The 17,583-nt window shown below is 54.5% G+C and overlaps 43 non-coding genes across 43 annotated transcripts; 35 read left to right on the forward strand and 8 right to left on the reverse strand.

Moving 5' to 3' along the window:
• The first annotated feature begins 31 nt into the window (after positions 1-31).
• On the forward strand, positions 32-104 carry Trnam-cau. The gene has a single exon. It is a non-coding gene; the product is annotated as a tRNA-Met (tRNA).
• Positions 105-385: 281 nt separating this feature from the next.
• On the forward strand, positions 386-457 carry Trnae-uuc. The gene has a single exon. It is a non-coding gene; the product is annotated as a tRNA-Glu (tRNA).
• A 198-nt stretch (positions 458-655) lies between these two features.
• On the forward strand, positions 656-729 carry Trnai-aau. The gene has a single exon. It is a non-coding gene; the product is annotated as a tRNA-Ile (tRNA).
• A 586-nt stretch (positions 730-1,315) lies between these two features.
• On the reverse strand, positions 1,316-1,387 carry Trnav-uac. Its single transcript has one exon. It is a non-coding gene; the product is annotated as a tRNA-Val (tRNA).
• A 341-nt stretch (positions 1,388-1,728) lies between these two features.
• Positions 1,729-1,799, forward strand: Trnag-gcc. The gene has a single exon. It is a non-coding gene; the product is annotated as a tRNA-Gly (tRNA).
• A 293-nt stretch (positions 1,800-2,092) lies between these two features.
• On the forward strand, positions 2,093-2,165 carry Trnam-cau. Its single transcript has one exon. It is a non-coding gene; the product is annotated as a tRNA-Met (tRNA).
• Positions 2,166-2,446: 281 nt separating this feature from the next.
• Positions 2,447-2,518, forward strand: Trnae-uuc. The gene has a single exon. It is a non-coding gene; the product is annotated as a tRNA-Glu (tRNA).
• Positions 2,519-2,716: 198 nt separating this feature from the next.
• Trnai-aau lies at positions 2,717-2,790 on the forward strand. The gene has a single exon. It is a non-coding gene; the product is annotated as a tRNA-Ile (tRNA).
• Positions 2,791-3,376: 586 nt separating this feature from the next.
• On the reverse strand, positions 3,377-3,448 carry Trnag-ucc. The gene has a single exon. It is a non-coding gene; the product is annotated as a tRNA-Gly (tRNA).
• Positions 3,449-3,789: 341 nt separating this feature from the next.
• Positions 3,790-3,860, forward strand: Trnag-gcc. Its single transcript has one exon. It is a non-coding gene; the product is annotated as a tRNA-Gly (tRNA).
• A 293-nt stretch (positions 3,861-4,153) lies between these two features.
• Trnam-cau lies at positions 4,154-4,226 on the forward strand. The gene has a single exon. It is a non-coding gene; the product is annotated as a tRNA-Met (tRNA).
• Positions 4,227-4,507: 281 nt separating this feature from the next.
• Positions 4,508-4,579, forward strand: Trnae-uuc. The gene has a single exon. It is a non-coding gene; the product is annotated as a tRNA-Glu (tRNA).
• Positions 4,580-4,777: 198 nt separating this feature from the next.
• Trnai-aau lies at positions 4,778-4,851 on the forward strand. Its single transcript has one exon. It is a non-coding gene; the product is annotated as a tRNA-Ile (tRNA).
• A 583-nt stretch (positions 4,852-5,434) lies between these two features.
• Trnag-ucc lies at positions 5,435-5,506 on the reverse strand. Its single transcript has one exon. It is a non-coding gene; the product is annotated as a tRNA-Gly (tRNA).
• Positions 5,507-5,847: 341 nt separating this feature from the next.
• Positions 5,848-5,918, forward strand: Trnag-gcc. The gene has a single exon. It is a non-coding gene; the product is annotated as a tRNA-Gly (tRNA).
• A 293-nt stretch (positions 5,919-6,211) lies between these two features.
• Trnam-cau lies at positions 6,212-6,284 on the forward strand. The gene has a single exon. It is a non-coding gene; the product is annotated as a tRNA-Met (tRNA).
• Positions 6,285-6,565: 281 nt separating this feature from the next.
• Trnae-uuc lies at positions 6,566-6,637 on the forward strand. The gene has a single exon. It is a non-coding gene; the product is annotated as a tRNA-Glu (tRNA).
• A 198-nt stretch (positions 6,638-6,835) lies between these two features.
• Trnai-aau lies at positions 6,836-6,909 on the forward strand. The gene has a single exon. It is a non-coding gene; the product is annotated as a tRNA-Ile (tRNA).
• A 586-nt stretch (positions 6,910-7,495) lies between these two features.
• Positions 7,496-7,567, reverse strand: Trnag-ucc. Its single transcript has one exon. It is a non-coding gene; the product is annotated as a tRNA-Gly (tRNA).
• Positions 7,568-7,908: 341 nt separating this feature from the next.
• Positions 7,909-7,979, forward strand: Trnag-gcc. Its single transcript has one exon. It is a non-coding gene; the product is annotated as a tRNA-Gly (tRNA).
• Positions 7,980-8,272: 293 nt separating this feature from the next.
• On the forward strand, positions 8,273-8,345 carry Trnam-cau. The gene has a single exon. It is a non-coding gene; the product is annotated as a tRNA-Met (tRNA).
• A 281-nt stretch (positions 8,346-8,626) lies between these two features.
• Positions 8,627-8,698, forward strand: Trnae-uuc. The gene has a single exon. It is a non-coding gene; the product is annotated as a tRNA-Glu (tRNA).
• Positions 8,699-8,896: 198 nt separating this feature from the next.
• Positions 8,897-8,970, forward strand: Trnai-aau. The gene has a single exon. It is a non-coding gene; the product is annotated as a tRNA-Ile (tRNA).
• Positions 8,971-9,546: 576 nt separating this feature from the next.
• Trnag-ucc lies at positions 9,547-9,618 on the reverse strand. Its single transcript has one exon. It is a non-coding gene; the product is annotated as a tRNA-Gly (tRNA).
• A 341-nt stretch (positions 9,619-9,959) lies between these two features.
• Positions 9,960-10,030, forward strand: Trnag-gcc. The gene has a single exon. It is a non-coding gene; the product is annotated as a tRNA-Gly (tRNA).
• Positions 10,031-10,323: 293 nt separating this feature from the next.
• On the forward strand, positions 10,324-10,396 carry Trnam-cau. Its single transcript has one exon. It is a non-coding gene; the product is annotated as a tRNA-Met (tRNA).
• Positions 10,397-10,677: 281 nt separating this feature from the next.
• Trnae-uuc lies at positions 10,678-10,749 on the forward strand. The gene has a single exon. It is a non-coding gene; the product is annotated as a tRNA-Glu (tRNA).
• Positions 10,750-10,947: 198 nt separating this feature from the next.
• Positions 10,948-11,021, forward strand: Trnai-aau. The gene has a single exon. It is a non-coding gene; the product is annotated as a tRNA-Ile (tRNA).
• A 586-nt stretch (positions 11,022-11,607) lies between these two features.
• On the reverse strand, positions 11,608-11,679 carry Trnag-ucc. The gene has a single exon. It is a non-coding gene; the product is annotated as a tRNA-Gly (tRNA).
• A 341-nt stretch (positions 11,680-12,020) lies between these two features.
• On the forward strand, positions 12,021-12,091 carry Trnag-gcc. The gene has a single exon. It is a non-coding gene; the product is annotated as a tRNA-Gly (tRNA).
• Positions 12,092-12,384: 293 nt separating this feature from the next.
• Positions 12,385-12,457, forward strand: Trnam-cau. The gene has a single exon. It is a non-coding gene; the product is annotated as a tRNA-Met (tRNA).
• Positions 12,458-12,738: 281 nt separating this feature from the next.
• On the forward strand, positions 12,739-12,810 carry Trnae-uuc. Its single transcript has one exon. It is a non-coding gene; the product is annotated as a tRNA-Glu (tRNA).
• A 198-nt stretch (positions 12,811-13,008) lies between these two features.
• Positions 13,009-13,082, forward strand: Trnai-aau. Its single transcript has one exon. It is a non-coding gene; the product is annotated as a tRNA-Ile (tRNA).
• Positions 13,083-13,668: 586 nt separating this feature from the next.
• Trnag-ucc lies at positions 13,669-13,740 on the reverse strand. The gene has a single exon. It is a non-coding gene; the product is annotated as a tRNA-Gly (tRNA).
• Positions 13,741-14,081: 341 nt separating this feature from the next.
• Positions 14,082-14,152, forward strand: Trnag-gcc. Its single transcript has one exon. It is a non-coding gene; the product is annotated as a tRNA-Gly (tRNA).
• Positions 14,153-14,445: 293 nt separating this feature from the next.
• On the forward strand, positions 14,446-14,518 carry Trnam-cau. The gene has a single exon. It is a non-coding gene; the product is annotated as a tRNA-Met (tRNA).
• Positions 14,519-14,799: 281 nt separating this feature from the next.
• Positions 14,800-14,871, forward strand: Trnae-uuc. The gene has a single exon. It is a non-coding gene; the product is annotated as a tRNA-Glu (tRNA).
• A 198-nt stretch (positions 14,872-15,069) lies between these two features.
• Positions 15,070-15,143, forward strand: Trnai-aau. The gene has a single exon. It is a non-coding gene; the product is annotated as a tRNA-Ile (tRNA).
• A 576-nt stretch (positions 15,144-15,719) lies between these two features.
• Positions 15,720-15,791, reverse strand: Trnag-ucc. The gene has a single exon. It is a non-coding gene; the product is annotated as a tRNA-Gly (tRNA).
• Positions 15,792-16,132: 341 nt separating this feature from the next.
• Positions 16,133-16,203, forward strand: Trnag-gcc. Its single transcript has one exon. It is a non-coding gene; the product is annotated as a tRNA-Gly (tRNA).
• A 293-nt stretch (positions 16,204-16,496) lies between these two features.
• Trnam-cau lies at positions 16,497-16,569 on the forward strand. The gene has a single exon. It is a non-coding gene; the product is annotated as a tRNA-Met (tRNA).
• Positions 16,570-16,850: 281 nt separating this feature from the next.
• Positions 16,851-16,922, forward strand: Trnae-uuc. The gene has a single exon. It is a non-coding gene; the product is annotated as a tRNA-Glu (tRNA).
• A 198-nt stretch (positions 16,923-17,120) lies between these two features.
• Trnai-aau lies at positions 17,121-17,194 on the forward strand. Its single transcript has one exon. It is a non-coding gene; the product is annotated as a tRNA-Ile (tRNA).
• Positions 17,195-17,583: the final 389 nt, after the last annotated feature.

Below are 17,583 nucleotides of genomic sequence, written 5' to 3' on the forward strand. Positions count from 1 at the left end.
ACCAAGATTCCAGAAGGTCTAACGATCGCCTGCCTCGGTAGCGCAGTAGGCAGCGCGTAAGTCTCATAATCTTAAGGTCGTGAGTTCGATCCTCACCCGGGGCATCTAATTTTCTGTGACTGAAGGTGGTGCTGTTGCTAGGGCGCCAACTTATTTCTTGTTTGTTATCCGCAACGTTTCAACGCTTCAGCGGGAAAATGTTTACTTCCTGTTATTGCTACATACAGCTTCCCTATTCCTCTTCTCCCAGCAGAGCATGAAGCCAAAAGCATTGCTCTGCGACGTTTGAGGTGCGCGCCTTGCCAGTCAGTATGTGCAAAGATGCTCGCAAAGAGAGCGACAATGCGACAAGCGACCGTACGAACGGTCGAATGAAACGGCCGCATCCGGTGTGGTCTAGTGGCTAGGATACCTGGCTTTCACCCAGGAGGCCCGGGTTCGATTCCCGGTACCGGAACGGAATTTTTTCCACACGAATCGTGACAAGTTTGAGCTGTCCGAGCGGCCGTTTCCCGTCCTGCTCGCAATATAGCTACTGTTTCGTGACCGTCAGCAGAATATAGACTAGGGAAGCAGACACACGACGACCATAGGAATGGTGTATGGCTTCATGCCACCTGATTCCAGCGTAGGGCTGAGCAACTGCATCTGCCGAGGCCCGTTAGCTCAGTTGGTTAGAGCGTCGTGCTAATAACGCGAAGGTCGTGGGTTCGATCCCCCCACGGGCCACTTCTCTTTTACTACTGCGAAAAGGCAGCGCCGATTTCAGCTGGCGAGTGTGATGACCAAATGATCATCACCCTGCGTGGAAGTTGACAGAGGATCCGAACCCGACTCGTCGGGAAGCACTACAGCATTCACTCGGCAATGGCCATAATATCTTGAATACACTGGTTAGAGAAAATGAAAGAAAATGTCCGATTGCCGATGCGTAACAACTTTGGCCCTTGTCAGTACTTGGGCGGGTGAGCGCATGGGAACACAGGGCAGTATTGGCAGTTTTACTTCCTATTTTTGTTTCTCCTTTGTTTTCGGAGCTACAGCCCGATTCGGCCAGGGAGACGCCACCGTGAAATGAAGGGGGCGTGCTGTGTGTCCATCGCCTCGCCTCGCCTCTCCTTACCTCTCTCAGTCGTTTCTCGTGCTTGTCGTTTTGATATAGGCCGATTTGAGAGCGTCAGCTCTCGCGTCAGCTGAGCAAAGTCGAGACAAGTCGAGACACACTAAGGGCTGGTATGCAGCGAGTAAGAGGGCGAAAAAACAATAGTTTAAGAGCGCGTGGCAAAAGTACTCATACGCGAAATTAAAAGCCTGCTGCGGTGGCCGGGAATCGAACCCGGATCAACTGCTTGTAAGGCAACTATGCTGACCATTACACCACCACCGCACAAGCGAGCGCCCCGCCACCGCGCTGAGTCGGCTTCCCGCCTGTCGGCAGCGGCCGAAGGTGATCGTACCCGGCAGGCGCATTTCGAGGCAGGCTAGGGGAGCACATCCAGACGCATTCGGACAGCGTATCCGCGCACATTTCGCATCCTTTGGCAAGAGTCGGCGCCGGCGGCGCAAGAGTACGCAGAGGACCGCGTTCTGGCGGCATCTTTAAGCAGTGCAGTGCAGGATTCAGCGTCTGCAGCATCTTCTCCACAGAATGCTACGGCGCTTGACGGCAGTCCCACTTTCCCTTGAGACATCTGCTCGGGAAGCAGCGTGAAGGTACCGCTGGCCCGAGCATCGGTGGTTCAGTGGTAGAATGCTCGCCTGCCACGCGGGCGGCCCGGGTTCGATTCCCGGCCGATGCATCATTTTGTTTTTTCTCCGGTAGGGGTGCTGCGTGTCTTTCGCACTCGAACTGCGTGAGCCATGAGAATGAACCGCGGGATTCCGTGTGGAAAGAACCAATCATGCAGCGCGGACGACTGCTCGTTTGGACTCCTGCGTGCTATTGTACATACTGGCGTCGGCCTAGCATCGCAAGTTGCCTGCCGCGCCGTGAATGCACGTGTAGCAACAGAAAAAATGAGCCAGGGAGTGCAGACTCTCTACCACTTGTATTCGGTACTTACCAAGATTCCAGAAGGTCTAACGATCGCCTGCCTCGGTAGCGCAGTAGGCAGCGCGTAAGTCTCATAATCTTAAGGTCGTGAGTTCGATCCTCACCCGGGGCATCTAATTTTCTGTGACTGAAGGTGGTGCTGTTGCTAGGGCGCCAACTTATTTCTTGTTTGTTATCCGCAACGTTTCAACGCTTCAGCGGGAAAATGTTTACTTCCTGTTATTGCTACATACAGCTTCCCTATTCCTCTTCTCCCAGCAGAGCATGAAGCCAAAAGCATTGCTCTGCGACGTTTGAGGTGCGCGCCTTGCCAGTCAGTATGTGCAAAGATGCTCGCAAAGAGAGCGACAATGCGACAAGCGACCGTACGAACGGTCGAATGAAACGGCCGCATCCGGTGTGGTCTAGTGGCTAGGATACCTGGCTTTCACCCAGGAGGCCCGGGTTCGATTCCCGGTACCGGAACGGAATTTTTTCCACACGAATCGTGACAAGTTTGAGCTGTCCGAGCGGCCGTTTCCCGTCCTGCTCGCAATATAGCTACTGTTTCGTGACCGTCAGCAGAATATAGACTAGGGAAGCAGACACACGACGACCATAGGAATGGTGTATGGCTTCATGCCACCTGATTCCAGCGTAGGGCTGAGCAACTGCATCTGCCGAGGCCCGTTAGCTCAGTTGGTTAGAGCGTCGTGCTAATAACGCGAAGGTCGTGGGTTCGATCCCCCCACGGGCCACTTCTCTTTTACTACTGCGAAAAGGCAGCGCCGATTTCAGCTGGCGAGTGTGATGACCAAATGATCATCACCCTGCGTGGAAGTTGACAGAGGATCCGAACCCGACTCGTCGGGAAGCACTACAGCATTCACTCGGCAATGGCCATAATATCTTGAATACACTGGTTAGAGAAAATGAAAGAAAATGTCCGATTGCCGATGCGTAACAACTTTGGCCCTTGTCAGTACTTGGGCGGGTGAGCGCATGGGAACACAGGGCAGTATTGGCAGTTTTACTTCCTATTTTTGTTTCTCCTTTGTTTTCGGAGCTACAGCCCGATTCGGCCAGGGAGACGCCACCGTGAAATGAAGGGGGCGTGCTGTGTGTCCATCGCCTCGCCTCGCCTCTCCTTACCTCTCTCAGTCGTTTCTCGTGCTTGTCGTTTTGATATAGGCCGATTTGAGAGCGTCAGCTCTCGCGTCAGCTGAGCAAAGTCGAGACAAGTCGAGACACACTAAGGGCTGGTATGCAGCGAGTAAGAGGGCGAAAAAACAATAGTTTAAGAGCGCGTGGCAAAAGTACTCATACGCGAAATTAAAAGCCTGCTGCGGTGGCCGGGAATCGAACCCGGATCAACTGCTTGGAAGGCAACTATGCTGACCATTACACCACCACCGCACAAGCGAGCGCCCCGCCACCGCGCTGAGTCGGCTTCCCGCCTGTCGGCAGCGGCCGAAGGTGATCGTACCCGGCAGGCGCATTTCGAGGCAGGCTAGGGGAGCACATCCAGACGCATTCGGACAGCGTATCCGCGCACATTTCGCATCCTTTGGCAAGAGTCGGCGCCGGCGGCGCAAGAGTACGCAGAGGACCGCGTTCTGGCGGCATCTTTAAGCAGTGCAGTGCAGGATTCAGCGTCTGCAGCATCTTCTCCACAGAATGCTACGGCGCTTGACGGCAGTCCCACTTTCCCTTGAGACATCTGCTCGGGAAGCAGCGTGAAGGTACCGCTGGCCCGAGCATCGGTGGTTCAGTGGTAGAATGCTCGCCTGCCACGCGGGCGGCCCGGGTTCGATTCCCGGCCGATGCATCATTTTGTTTTTTCTCCGGTAGGGGTGCTGCGTGTCTTTCGCACTCGAACTGCGTGAGCCATGAGAATGAACCGCGGGATTCCGTGTGGAAAGAACCAATCATGCAGCGCGGACGACTGCTCGTTTGGACTCCTGCGTGCTATTGTACATACTGGCGTCGGCCTAGCATCGCAAGTTGCCTGCCGCGCCGTGAATGCACGTGTAGCAACAGAAAAAATGAGCCAGGGAGTGCAGACTCTCTACCACTTGTATTCGGTACTTACCAAGATTCCAGAAGGTCTAACGATCGCCTGCCTCGGTAGCGCAGTAGGCAGCGCGTAAGTCTCATAATCTTAAGGTCGTGAGTTCGATCCTCACCCGGGGCATCTAATTTTCTGTGACTGAAGGTGGTGCTGTTGCTAGGGCGCCAACTTATTTCTTGTTTGTTATCCGCAACGTTTCAACGCTTCAGCGGGAAAATGTTTACTTCCTGTTATTGCTACATACAGCTTCCCTATTCCTCTTCTCCCAGCAGAGCATGAAGCCAAAAGCATTGCTCTGCGACGTTTGAGGTGCGCGCCTTGCCAGTCAGTATGTGCAAAGATGCTCGCAAAGAGAGCGACAATGCGACAAGCGACCGTACGAACGGTCGAATGAAACGGTCGCATCCGGTGTGGTCTAGTGGCTAGGATACCTGGCTTTCACCCAGGAGGCCCGGGTTCGATTCCCGGTACCGGAACGGAATTTTTTCCACACGAATCGTGACAAGTTTGAGCTGTCCGAGCGGCCGTTTCCCGTCCTGCTCGCAATATAGCTACTGTTTCGTGACCGTCAGCAGAATATAGACTAGGGAAGCAGACACACGACGACCATAGGAATGGTGTATGGCTTCATGCCACCTGATTCCAGCGTAGGGCTGAGCAACTGCATCTGCCGAGGCCCGTTAGCTCAGTTGGTTAGAGCGTCGTGCTAATAACGCGAAGGTCGTGGGTTCGATCCCCCCACGGGCCACTTCTCTTTTACTACTGCGAAAAGGCAGCGCCGATTTCAGCTGGCGAGTGTGATGACCAAATGATCATCACCCTGCGTGGAAGTTGACAGAGGATCCGAACCCGACTCGTCGGGAAGCACTACAGCATTCACTCGGCAATGGCCATAATATCTTGAATACACTGGTTAGAGAAAATGAAAGAAAATGTCCGATTGCCGATGCGTAACAACTTTGGCCCTTGTCAGTACTTGGGCGGGTGAGCGCATGGGAACACAGGGCAGTATTGGCAGTTTTACTTCCTATTTTTGTTTCTCCTTTGTTTTCGGAGCTACAGCCCGATTCGGCCAGGGAGACGCCACCGTGAAATGAAGGGGGCGTGCTGTGTGTCCATCGCCTCGCCTCGCCTCTCCTTACCTCTCTCAGTCGTTTCTCGTGCTTGTCGTTTTGATATAGGCCGATTTGAGAGCGTCAGCTCTCGCGTCAGCTGAGCAAAGTCGAGACAAGTCGAGATGTAAGGGCTGGTATGCAGCGAGTAAGAGGGCGAAAAAACAATAGTTTAAGAGCGCGTGGCAAAAGTACTCATACGCGAAATTAAAAGCCTGCTGCGGTGGCCGGGAATCGAACCCGGATCAACTGCTTGGAAGGCAACTATGCTGACCATTACACCACCACCGCACAAGCGAGCGCCCCGCCACCGCGCTGAGTCGGCTTCCCGCCTGTCGGCAGCGGCCGAAGGTGATCGTACCCGGCAGGCGCATTTCGAGGCAGGCTAGGGGAGCACATCCAGACGCATTCGGACAGCGTATCCGCGCACATTTCGCATCCTTTGGCAAGAGTCGGCGCCGGCGGCGCAAGAGTACGCAGAGGACCGCGTTCTGGCGGCATCTTTAAGCAGTGCAGTGCAGGATTCAGCGTCTGCAGCATCTTCTCCACAGAATGCTACGGCGCTTGACGGCAGTCCCACTTTCCCTTGAGACATCTGCTCGGGAAGCAGCGTGAAGGTACCGCTGGCCCGAGCATCGGTGGTTCAGTGGTAGAATGCTCGCCTGCCACGCGGGCGGCCCGGGTTCGATTCCCGGCCGATGCATCATTTTGTTTTTTCTCCGGTAGGGGTGCTGCGTGTCTTTCGCACTCGAACTGCGTGAGCCATGAGAATGAACCGCGGGATTCCGTGTGGAAAGAACCAATCATGCAGCGCGGACGACTGCTCGTTTGGACTCCTGCGTGCTATTGTACATACTGGCGTCGGCCTAGCATCGCAAGTTGCCTGCCGCGCCGTGAATGCACGTGTAGCAACAGAAAAAATGAGCCAGGGAGTGCAGACTCTCTACCACTTGTATTCGGTACTTACCAAGATTCCAGAAGGTCTAACGATCGCCTGCCTCGGTAGCGCAGTAGGCAGCGCGTAAGTCTCATAATCTTAAGGTCGTGAGTTCGATCCTCACCCGGGGCATCTAATTTTCTGTGACTGAAGGTGGTGCTGTTGCTAGGGCGCCAACTTATTTCTTGTTTGTTATCCGCAACGTTTCAACGCTTCAGCGGGAAAATGTTTACTTCCTGTTATTGCTACATACAGCTTCCCTATTCCTCTTCTCCCAGCAGAGCATGAAGCCAAAAGCATTGCTCTGCGACGTTTGAGGTGCGCGCCTTGCCAGTCAGTATGTGCAAAGATGCTCGCAAAGAGAGCGACAATGCGACAAGCGACCGTACGAACGGTCGAATGAAACGGCCGCATCCGGTGTGGTCTAGTGGCTAGGATACCTGGCTTTCACCCAGGAGGCCCGGGTTCGATTCCCGGTACCGGAACGGAATTTTTTCCACACGAATCGTGACAAGTTTGAGCTGTCCGAGCGGCCGTTTCCCGTCCTGCTCGCAATATAGCTACTGTTTCGTGACCGTCAGCAGAATATAGACTAGGGAAGCAGACACACGACGACCATAGGAATGGTGTATGGCTTCATGCCACCTGATTCCAGCGTAGGGCTGAGCAACTGCATCTGCCGAGGCCCGTTAGCTCAGTTGGTTAGAGCGTCGTGCTAATAACGCGAAGGTCGTGGGTTCGATCCCCCCACGGGCCACTTCTCTTTTACTACTGCGAAAAGGCAGCGCCGATTTCAGCTGGCGAGTGTGATGACCAAATGATCATCACCCTGCGTGGAAGTTGACAGAGGATCCGAACCCGACTCGTCGGGAAGCACTACAGCATTCACTCGGCAATGGCCATAATATCTTGAATACACTGGTTAGAGAAAATGAAAGAAAATGTCCGATTGCCGATGCGTAACAACTTTGGCCCTTGTCAGTACTTGGGCGGGTGAGCGCATGGGAACACAGGGCAGTATTGGCAGTTTTACTTCCTATTTTTGTTTCTCCTTTGTTTTCGGAGCTACAGCCCGATTCGGCCAGGGAGACGCCACCGTGAAATGAAGGGGGCGTGCTGTGTGTCCATCGCCTCGCCTCGCCTCTCCTTACCTCTCTCAGTCGTTTCTCGTGCTTGTCGTTTTGATATAGGCCGATTTGAGAGCGTCAGCTCTCGCGTCAGCTGAGCAAAGTCGAGACAAGTCGAGACACACTAAGGGCTGGTATGCAGCGAGTAAGAGGGCGAAAAAACAATAGTTTAAGAGCGCGTGGCAAAAGTACTCATACGCGAAATTAAAAGCCTGCTGCGGTGGCCGGGAATCGAACCCGGATCAACTGCTTGGAAGGCAACTATGCTGACCATTACACCACCACCGCACAAGCGAGCGCCCCGCCACCGCGCTGAGTCGGCTTCCCGCCTGTCGGCAGCGGCCGAAGGTGATCGTACCCGGCAGGCGCATTTCGAGGCAGGCTAGGGGAGCACATCCAGACGCATTCGGACAGCGTATCCGCGCACATTTCGCATCCTTTGGCAAGAGTCGGCGCCGGCGGCGCAAGAGTACGCAGAGGACCGCGTTCTGGCGGCATCTTTAAGCAGTGCAGTGCAGGATTCAGCGTCTGCAGCATCTTCTCCACAGAATGCTACGGCGCTTGACGGCAGTCCCACTTTCCCTTGAGACATCTGCTCGGGAAGCAGCGTGAAGGTACCGCTGGCCCGAGCATCGGTGGTTCAGTGGTAGAATGCTCGCCTGCCACGCGGGCGGCCCGGGTTCGATTCCCGGCCGATGCATCATTTTGTTTTTTCTCCGGTAGGGGTGCTGCGTGTCTTTCGCACTCGAACTGCGTGAGCCATGAGAATGAACCGCGGGATTCCGTGTGGAAAGAACCAATCATGCAGCGCGGACGACTGCTCGTTTGGACTCCTGCGTGCTATTGTACATACTGGCGTCGGCCTAGCATCGCAAGTTGCCTGCCGCGCCGTGAATGCACGTGTAGCAACAGAAAAAATGAGCCAGGGAGTGCAGACTCTCTACCACTTGTATTCGGTACTTACCAAGATTCCAGAAGGTCTAACGATCGCCTGCCTCGGTAGCGCAGTAGGCAGCGCGTAAGTCTCATAATCTTAAGGTCGTGAGTTCGATCCTCACCCGGGGCATCTAATTTTCTGTGACTGAAGGTGGTGCTGTTGCTAGGGCGCCAACTTATTTCTTGTTTGTTATCCGCAACGTTTCAACGCTTCAGCGGGAAAATGTTTACTTCCTGTTATTGCTACATACAGCTTCCCTATTCCTCTTCTCCCAGCAGAGCATGAAGCCAAAAGCATTGCTCTGCGACGTTTGAGGTGCGCGCCTTGCCAGTCAGTATGTGCAAAGATGCTCGCAAAGAGAGCGACAATGCGACAAGCGACCGTACGAACGGTCGAATGAAACGGCCGCATCCGGTGTGGTCTAGTGGCTAGGATACCTGGCTTTCACCCAGGAGGCCCGGGTTCGATTCCCGGTACCGGAACGGAATTTTTTCCACACGAATCGTGACAAGTTTGAGCTGTCCGAGCGGCCGTTTCCCGTCCTGCTCGCAATATAGCTACTGTTTCGTGACCGTCAGCAGAATATAGACTAGGGAAGCAGACACACGACGACCATAGGAATGGTGTATGGCTTCATGCCACCTGATTCCAGCGTAGGGCTGAGCAACTGCATCTGCCGAGGCCCGTTAGCTCAGTTGGTTAGAGCGTCGTGCTAATAACGCGAAGGTCGTGGGTTCGATCCCCCCACGGGCCACTTCTCTTTTACTACTGCGAAAAGGCAGCGCCGATTTCAGCTGGCGAGTGTGATGACCAAATGATCATCACCCTGCGTGGAAGTTGACAGAGGATCCGAACCCGACTCGTCGGGAAGCACTACAGCATTCACTCGGCAATGGCCATAATATCTTGAATACACTGGTTAGAGAAAATGTCCGATTGCCGATGCGTAACAACTTTGGCCCTTGTCAGTACTTGGGCGGGTGAGCGCATGGGAACACAGGGCAGTATTGGCAGTTTTACTTCCTATTTTTGTTTCTCCTTTGTTTTCGGAGCTACAGCCCGATTCGGCCAGGGAGACGCCACCGTGAAATGAAGGGGGCGTGCTGTGTGTCCATCGCCTCGCCTCGCCTCTCCTTACCTCTCTCAGTCGTTTCTCGTGCTTGTCGTTTTGATATAGGCCGATTTGAGAGCGTCAGCTCTCGCGTCAGCTGAGCAAAGTCGAGACAAGTCGAGACACACTAAGGGCTGGTATGCAGCGAGTAAGAGGGCGAAAAAACAATAGTTTAAGAGCGCGTGGCAAAAGTACTCATACGCGAAATTAAAAGCCTGCTGCGGTGGCCGGGAATCGAACCCGGATCAACTGCTTGGAAGGCAACTATGCTGACCATTACACCACCACCGCACAAGCGAGCGCCCCGCCACCGCGCTGAGTCGGCTTCCCGCCTGTCGGCAGCGGCCGAAGGTGATCGTACCCGGCAGGCGCATTTCGAGGCAGGCTAGGGGAGCACATCCAGACGCATTCGGACAGCGTATCCGCGCACATTTCGCATCCTTTGGCAAGAGTCGGCGCCGGCGGCGCAAGAGTACGCAGAGGACCGCGTTCTGGCGGCATCTTTAAGCAGTGCAGTGCAGGATTCAGCGTCTGCAGCATCTTCTCCACAGAATGCTACGGCGCTTGACGGCAGTCCCACTTTCCCTTGAGACATCTGCTCGGGAAGCAGCGTGAAGGTACCGCTGGCCCGAGCATCGGTGGTTCAGTGGTAGAATGCTCGCCTGCCACGCGGGCGGCCCGGGTTCGATTCCCGGCCGATGCATCATTTTGTTTTTTCTCCGGTAGGGGTGCTGCGTGTCTTTCGCACTCGAACTGCGTGAGCCATGAGAATGAACCGCGGGATTCCGTGTGGAAAGAACCAATCATGCAGCGCGGACGACTGCTCGTTTGGACTCCTGCGTGCTATTGTACATACTGGCGTCGGCCTAGCATCGCAAGTTGCCTGCCGCGCCGTGAATGCACGTGTAGCAACAGAAAAAATGAGCCAGGGAGTGCAGACTCTCTACCACTTGTATTCGGTACTTACCAAGATTCCAGAAGGTCTAACGATCGCCTGCCTCGGTAGCGCAGTAGGCAGCGCGTAAGTCTCATAATCTTAAGGTCGTGAGTTCGATCCTCACCCGGGGCATCTAATTTTCTGTGACTGAAGGTGGTGCTGTTGCTAGGGCGCCAACTTATTTCTTGTTTGTTATCCGCAACGTTTCAACGCTTCAGCGGGAAAATGTTTACTTCCTGTTATTGCTACATACAGCTTCCCTATTCCTCTTCTCCCAGCAGAGCATGAAGCCAAAAGCATTGCTCTGCGACGTTTGAGGTGCGCGCCTTGCCAGTCAGTATGTGCAAAGATGCTCGCAAAGAGAGCGACAATGCGACAAGCGACCGTACGAACGGTCGAATGAAACGGCCGCATCCGGTGTGGTCTAGTGGCTAGGATACCTGGCTTTCACCCAGGAGGCCCGGGTTCGATTCCCGGTACCGGAACGGAATTTTTTCCACACGAATCGTGACAAGTTTGAGCTGTCCGAGCGGCCGTTTCCCGTCCTGCTCGCAATATAGCTACTGTTTCGTGACCGTCAGCAGAATATAGACTAGGGAAGCAGACACACGACGACCATAGGAATGGTGTATGGCTTCATGCCACCTGATTCCAGCGTAGGGCTGAGCAACTGCATCTGCCGAGGCACGTTAGCTCAGTTGGTTAGAGCGTCGTGCTAATAACGCGAAGGTCGTGGGTTCGATCCCCCCACGGGCCACTTCTCTTTTACTACTGCGAAAAGGCAGCGCCGATTTCAGCTGGCGAGTGTGATGACCAAATGATCATCACCCTGCGTGGAAGTTGACAGAGGATCCGAACCCGACTCGTCGGGAAGCACTACAGCATTCACTCGGCAATGGCCATAATATCTTGAATACACTGGTTAGAGAAAATGAAAGAAAATGTCCGATTGCCGATGCGTAACAACTTTGGCCCTTGTCAGTACTTGGGCGGGTGAGCGCATGGGAACACAGGGCAGTATTGGCAGTTTTACTTCCTATTTTTGTTTCTCCTTTGTTTTCGGAGCTACAGCCCGATTCGGCCAGGGAGACGCCACCGTGAAATGAAGGGGGCGTGCTGTGTGTCCATCGCCTCGCCTCGCCTCTCCTTACCTCTCTCAGTCGTTTCTCGTGCTTGTCGTTTTGATATAGGCCGATTTGAGAGCGTCAGCTCTCGCGTCAGCTGAGCAAAGTCGAGACAAGTCGAGACACACTAAGGGCTGGTATGCAGCGAGTAAGAGGGCGAAAAAACAATAGTTTAAGAGCGCGTGGCAAAAGTACTCATACGCGAAATTAAAAGCCTGCTGCGGTGGCCGGGAATCGAACCCGGATCAACTGCTTGGAAGGCAACTATGCTGACCATTACACCACCACCGCACAAGCGAGCGCCCCGCCACCGCGCTGAGTCGGCTTCCCGCCTGTCGGCAGCGGCCGAAGGTGATCGTACCCGGCAGGCGCATTTCGAGGCAGGCTAGGGGAGCACATCCAGACGCATTCGGACAGCGTATCCGCGCACATTTCGCATCCTTTGGCAAGAGTCGGCGCCGGCGGCGCAAGAGTACGCAGAGGACCGCGTTCTGGCGGCATCTTTAAGCAGTGCAGTGCAGGATTCAGCGTCTGCAGCATCTTCTCCACAGAATGCTACGGCGCTTGACGGCAGTCCCACTTTCCCTTGAGACATCTGCTCGGGAAGCAGCGTGAAGGTACCGCTGGCCCGAGCATCGGTGGTTCAGTGGTAGAATGCTCGCCTGCCACGCGGGCGGCCCGGGTTCGATTCCCGGCCGATGCATCATTTTGTTTTTTCTCCGGTAGGGGTGCTGCGTGTCTTTCGCACTCGAACTGCGTGAGCCATGAGAATGAACCGCGGGATTCCGTGTGGAAAGAACCAATCATGCAGCGCGGACGACTGCTCGTTTGGACTCCTGCGTGCTATTGTACATACTGGCGTCGGCCTAGCATCGCAAGTTGCCTGCCGCGCCGTGAATGCACGTGTAGCAACAGAAAAAATGAGCCAGGGAGTGCAGACTCTCTACCACTTGTATTCGGTACTTACCAAGATTCCAGAAGGTCTAACGATCGCCTGCCTCGGTAGCGCAGTAGGCAGCGCGTAAGTCTCATAATCTTAAGGTCGTGAGTTCGATCCTCACCCGGGGCATCTAATTTTCTGTGACTGAAGGTGGTGCTGTTGCTAGGGCGCCAACTTATTTCTTGTTTGTTATCCGCAACGTTTCAACGCTTCAGCGGGAAAATGTTTACTTCCTGTTATTGCTACATACAGCTTCCCTATTCCTCTTCTCCCAGCAGAGCATGAAGCCAAAAGCATTGCTCTGCGACGTTTGAGGTGCGCGCCTTGCCAGTCAGTATGTGCAAAGATGCTCGCAAAGAGAGCGACAATGCGACAAGCGACCGTACGAACGGTCGAATGAAACGGCCGCATCCGGTGTGGTCTAGTGGCTAGGATACCTGGCTTTCACCCAGGAGGCCCGGGTTCGATTCCCGGTACCGGAACGGAATTTTTTCCACACGAATCGTGACAAGTTTGAGCTGTCCGAGCGGCCGTTTCCCGTCCTGCTCGCAATATAGCTACTGTTTCGTGACCGTCAGCAGAATATAGACTAGGGAAGCAGACACACGACGACCATAGGAATGGTGTATGGCTTCATGCCACCTGATTCCAGCGTAGGGCTGAGCAACTGCATCTGCCGAGGCCCGTTAGCTCAGTTGGTTAGAGCGTCGTGCTAATAACGCGAAGGTCGTGGGTTCGATCCCCCCACGGGCCACTTCTCTTTTACTACTGCGAAAAGGCAGCGCCGATTTCAGCTGGCGAGTGTGATGACCAAATGATCATCACCCTGCGTGGAAGTTGACAGAGGATCCGAACCCGACTCGTCGGGAAGCACTACAGCATTCACTCGGCAATGGCCATAATATCTTGAATACACTGGTTAGAGAAAATGAAAGAAAATGTCCGATTGCCGATGCGTAACAACTTTGGCCCTTGTCAGTACTTGGGCGGGTGAGCGCATGGGAACACAGGGCAGTATTGGCAGTTTTACTTCCTATTTTTGTTTCTCCTTTGTTTTCGGAGCTACAGCCCGATTCGGCCAGGGAGACGCCACCGTGAAATGAAGGGGGCGTGCTGTGTGTCCATCGCCTCGCCTCGCCTCTCCTTACCTCTCTCAGTCGTTTCTCGTGCTTGTCGTTTTGATATAGGCCGATTTGAGAGCGTCAGCTCTCGCGTCAGCTGAGCAAAGTCGAGACAAGTCGAGACACACTAAGGGCTGGTATGCAGCGAGTAAGAGGGCGAAAAAACAATAGTTTAAGAGCGCGTGGCAAAAGTACTCATACGCGAAATTAAAAGCCTGCTGCGGTGGCCGGGAATCGAACCCGGATCAACTGCTTGGAAGGCAACTATGCTGACCATTACACCACCACCGCACAAGCGAGCGCCCCGCCACCGCGCTGAGTCGGCTTCCCGCCTGTCGGCAGCGGCCGAAGGTGATCGTACCCGGCAGGCGCATTTCGAGGCAGGCTAGGGGAGCACATCCAGACGCATTCGGACAGCGTATCCGCGCACATTTCGCATCCTTTGGCAAGAGTCGGCGCCGGCGGCGCAAGAGTACGCAGAGGACCGCGTTCTGGCGGCATCTTTAAGCAGTGCAGTGCAGGATTCAGCGTCTGCAGCATCTTCTCCACAGAATGCTACGGCGCTTGACGGCAGTCCCACTTTCCCTTGAGACATCTGCTCGGGAAGCAGCGTGAAGGTACCGCTGGCCCGAGCATCGGTGGTTCAGTGGTAGAATGCTCGCCTGCCACGCGGGCGGCCCGGGTTCGATTCCCGGCCGATGCATCATTTTGTTTTTTCTCCGGTAGGGGTGCTGCGTGTCTTTCGCACTCGAACTGCGTGAGCCATGAGAATGAACCGCGGGATTCCGTGTGGAAAGAACCAATCATGCAGCGCGGACGACTGCTCGTTTGGACTCCTGCGTGCTATTGTACATACTGGCGTCGGCCTAGCATCGCAAGTTGCCTGCCGCGCCGTGAATGCACGTGTAGCAACAGAAAAAATGAGCCAGGGAGTGCAGACTCTCTACCACTTGTATTCGGTACTTACCAAGATTCCAGAAGGTCTAACGATCGCCTGCCTCGGTAGCGCAGTAGGCAGCGCGTAAGTCTCATAATCTTAAGGTCGTGAGTTCGATCCTCACCCGGGGCATCTAATTTTCTGTGACTGAAGGTGGTGCTGTTGCTAGGGCGCCAACTTATTTCTTGTTTGTTATCCGCAACGTTTCAACGCTTCAGCGGGAAAATGTTTACTTCCTGTTATTGCTACATACAGCTTCCCTATTCCTCTTCTCCCAGCAGAGCATGAAGCCAAAAGCATTGCTCTGCGACGTTTGAGGTGCGCGCCTTGCCAGTCAGTATGTGCAAAGATGCTCGCAAAGAGAGCGACAATGCGACAAGCGACCGTACGAACGGTCGAATGAAACGGCCGCATCCGGTGTGGTCTAGTGGCTAGGATACCTGGCTTTCACCCAGGAGGCCCGGGTTCGATTCCCGGTACCGGAACGGAATTTTTTCCACACGAATCGTGACAAGTTTGAGCTGTCCGAGCGGCCGTTTCCCGTCCTGCTCGCAATATAGCTACTGTTTCGTGACCGTCAGCAGAATATAGACTAGGGAAGCAGACACACGACGACCATAGGAATGGTGTATGGCTTCATGCCACCTGATTCCAGCGTAGGGCTGAGCAACTGCATCTGCCGAGGCCCGTTAGCTCAGTTGGTTAGAGCGTCGTGCTAATAACGCGAAGGTCGTGGGTTCGATCCCCCCACGGGCCACTTCTCTTTTACTACTGCGAAAAGGCAGCGCCGATTTCAGCTGGCGAGTGTGATGACCAAATGATCATCACCCTGCGTGGAAGTTGACAGAGGATCCGAACCCGACTCGTCGGGAAGCACTACAGCATTCACTCGGCAATGGCCATAATATCTTGAATACACTGGTTAGAGAAAATGTCCGATTGCCGATGCGTAACAACTTTGGCCCTTGTCAGTACTTGGGCGGGTGAGCGCATGGGAACACAGGGCAGTATTGGCAGTTTTACTTCCTATTTTTGTTTCTCCTTTGTTTTCGGAGCTACAGCCCGATTCGGCCAGGGAGACGCCACCGTGAAATGAAGGGGGCGTGCTGTGTGTCCATCGCCTCGCCTCGCCTCTCCTTACCTCTCTCAGTCGTTTCTCGTGCTTGTCGTTTTGATATAGGCCGATTTGAGAGCGTCAGCTCTCGCGTCAGCTGAGCAAAGTCGAGACAAGTCGAGACACACTAAGGGCTGGTATGCAGCGAGTAAGAGGGCGAAAAAACAATAGTTTAAGAGCGCGTGGCAAAAGTACTCATACGCGAAATTAAAAGCCTGCTGCGGTGGCCGGGAATCGAACCCGGATCAACTGCTTGGAAGGCAACTATGCTGACCATTACACCACCACCGCACAAGCGAGCGCCCCGCCACCGCGCTGAGTCGGCTTCCCGCCTGTCGGCAGCGGCCGAAGGTGATCGTACCCGGCAGGCGCATTTCGAGGCAGGCTAGGGGAGCACATCCAGACGCATTCGGACAGCGTATCCGCGCACATTTCGCATCCTTTGGCAAGAGTCGGCGCCGGCGGCGCAAGAGTACGCAGAGGACCGCGTTCTGGCGGCATCTTTAAGCAGTGCAGTGCAGGATTCAGCGTCTGCAGCATCTTCTCCACAGAATGCTACGGCGCTTGACGGCAGTCCCACTTTCCCTTGAGACATCTGCTCGGGAAGCAGCGTGAAGGTACCGCTGGCCCGAGCATCGGTGGTTCAGTGGTAGAATGCTCGCCTGCCACGCGGGCGGCCCGGGTTCGATTCCCGGCCGATGCATCATTTTGTTTTTTCTCCGGTAGGGGTGCTGCGTGTCTTTCGCACTCGAACTGCGTGAGCCATGAGAATGAACCGCGGGATTCCGTGTGGAAAGAACCAATCATGCAGCGCGGACGACTGCTCGTTTGGACTCCTGCGTGCTATTGTACATACTGGCGTCGGCCTAGCATCGCAAGTTGCCTGCCGCGCCGTGAATGCACGTGTAGCAACAGAAAAAATGAGCCAGGGAGTGCAGACTCTCTACCACTTGTATTCGGTACTTACCAAGATTCCAGAAGGTCTAACGATCGCCTGCCTCGGTAGCGCAGTAGGCAGCGCGTAAGTCTCATAATCTTAAGGTCGTGAGTTCGATCCTCACCCGGGGCATCTAATTTTCTGTGACTGAAGGTGGTGCTGTTGCTAGGGCGCCAACTTATTTCTTGTTTGTTATCCGCAACGTTTCAACGCTTCAGCGGGAAAATGTTTACTTCCTGTTATTGCTACATACAGCTTCCCTATTCCTCTTCTCCCAGCAGAGCATGAAGCCAAAAGCATTGCTCTGCGACGTTTGAGGTGCGCGCCTTGCCAGTCAGTATGTGCAAAGATGCTCGCAAAGAGAGCGACAATGCGACAAGCGACCGTACGAACGGTCGAATGAAACGGCCGCATCCGGTGTGGTCTAGTGGCTAGGATACCTGGCTTTCACCCAGGAGGCCCGGGTTCGATTCCCGGTACCGGAACGGAATTTTTTCCACACGAATCGTGACAAGTTTGAGCTGTCCGAGCGGCCGTTTCCCGTCCTGCTCGCAATATAGCTACTGTTTCGTGACCGTCAGCAGAATATAGACTAGGGAAGCAGACACACGACGACCATAGGAATGGTGTATGGCTTCATGCCACCTGATTCCAGCGTAGGGCTGAGCAACTGCATCTGCCGAGGCCCGTTAGCTCAGTTGGTTAGAGCGTCGTGCTAATAACGCGAAGGTCGTGGGTTCGATCCCCCCACGGGCCACTTCTCTTTTACTACTGCGAAAAGGCAGCGCCGATTTCAGCTGGCGAGTGTGATGACCAAATGATCATCACCCTGCGTGGAAGTTGACAGAGGATCCGAACCCGACTCGTCGGGAAGCACTACAGCATTCACTCGGCAATGGCCATAATATCTTGAATACACTGGTTAGAGAAAATGTCCGATTGCCGATGCGTAACAACTTTGGCCCTTGTCAGTACTTGGGCGGGTGAGCGCATGGGAACACAGGGCAGTATTGGCAGTTTTACTTCCTATTTTTGTTTCTCCTTTGTTTTCGGAGCTACAGCCCGATTCGGCCAGGGAGACGCCACCGTGAAATGAAGGGGGCGTGCTGTGTGTCCATCGCCTCGCCTCGCCTCTCCTTACCTCTC

The sequence above is a fragment of the Schistocerca americana genome, unplaced genomic scaffold, assembly GCF_021461395.2.
Source record: "Schistocerca americana isolate TAMUIC-IGC-003095 unplaced genomic scaffold, iqSchAmer2.1 HiC_scaffold_241, whole genome shotgun sequence".
Lineage (NCBI taxonomy): Eukaryota > Metazoa > Arthropoda > Insecta > Orthoptera > Acrididae > Schistocerca > Schistocerca americana.